A 592-nucleotide genomic window follows, 5' to 3' on the forward strand; every position below is an offset into this window, starting at 1 on the left:
ACTGACGGAGGAGGGAGCAGGCAGAACAAAGCCAGGTGACCCCCACATTCAAAATACAGTGAGTTGCCTGCATGTGTGTGTTTGTATGCGGGCACTTTTGTATGTTTGTGAGTGTGTGTGCGGGCACCTCTGGCATCTCTGGTTTCGTATAGTATCAGATTACCCAATGGGAGCTTTAATAGAGCTAGAGACACTCTTGATTGTGAGACTGAAAGAGGGAGAGGGTGAAGGGAGGAAGGGGGAGCAGAGCGGAGCTGCCAGGCAGGACAACTTCTGCAGAGCTGGGGACACGGGTGAGTGGTGCGGACATCTGCACACAGCTGGATTTAAACTTTGCTCTTTTTGATGAACTGTATGTTTGCATGTATTTGTGGATATTCACGTGTTCCGATCTAATGAGGATTGTGATGTAGCTGAATCTGTTTTGAGTCTTTTTCAATGTCGGCTCAATGTGAGAAAGGACAAAGTTAATTCAGCGGTGAGATTTTAGCAGCAAAAAGTTGCTTTTTTTTTTTTTTTTTTTTTTAAAAAATTAAAAGTGTCTAAGATGCAGTGATGTGAACCTCACTGCAGCACTTTTCCGTTCTCTCTT

This window comes from Seriola lalandi, unplaced genomic scaffold, assembly GCF_002814215.2.
Source record: "Seriola lalandi dorsalis isolate HSWRI2012SDOR001 ecotype SW California unplaced genomic scaffold, Sedor1 jcf7180002054561, whole genome shotgun sequence".
NCBI lineage: Eukaryota > Metazoa > Chordata > Actinopteri > Carangiformes > Carangidae > Seriola > Seriola lalandi.